This window comes from Aplysia californica, unplaced genomic scaffold, assembly GCF_000002075.1.
Source record: "Aplysia californica isolate F4 #8 unplaced genomic scaffold, AplCal3.0 scaffold00265, whole genome shotgun sequence".
NCBI classification, from domain to species: domain Eukaryota; kingdom Metazoa; phylum Mollusca; class Gastropoda; order Aplysiida; family Aplysiidae; genus Aplysia; species Aplysia californica.
In genome coordinates this window covers 52,665-53,104 of record NW_004797535.1, presented here as the reverse complement: position 1 = coordinate 53,104, position 440 = coordinate 52,665, and positions in this window count along the sequence as shown.

Here is a 440-nt window from a genome sequence, read left to right as displayed (position 1 = left end):
GAAACCGTCATGATCGCACGCAATGAACACAGTTATCAGCTTGGCGGCTTGCCCGTTTATCCAATCATTGTTGTCACCGCTTACAACTATAGTAACCTAACAGCCAATCAAATGTCGTTAGGGCTCAGAAAGAATAAGCCGGTTCCCACGCCCGTCTTTAATGAAACTCTTCTTGTTAAAAGGTAGAAGACTTTTACAAAATTACACTGCACAGAGGGCTCACGCTCTCCCAGCCCTGACAATGGGTTGAAAGCTTACGACACACTTTCCCCTAGTGACACAGATACCTATGCGCCCATTGGGCCTTTGTTAGGCGCGTTCTATTTTCCGCAACAACACGACCATATCCACCTCATAGACGGTATGTGTTAGGAGTGCTGTGTGTTTGTGCCGCTGAGTCTATAATATGTACTGAGCCCACTGCCACGAGAGTTCGCGAC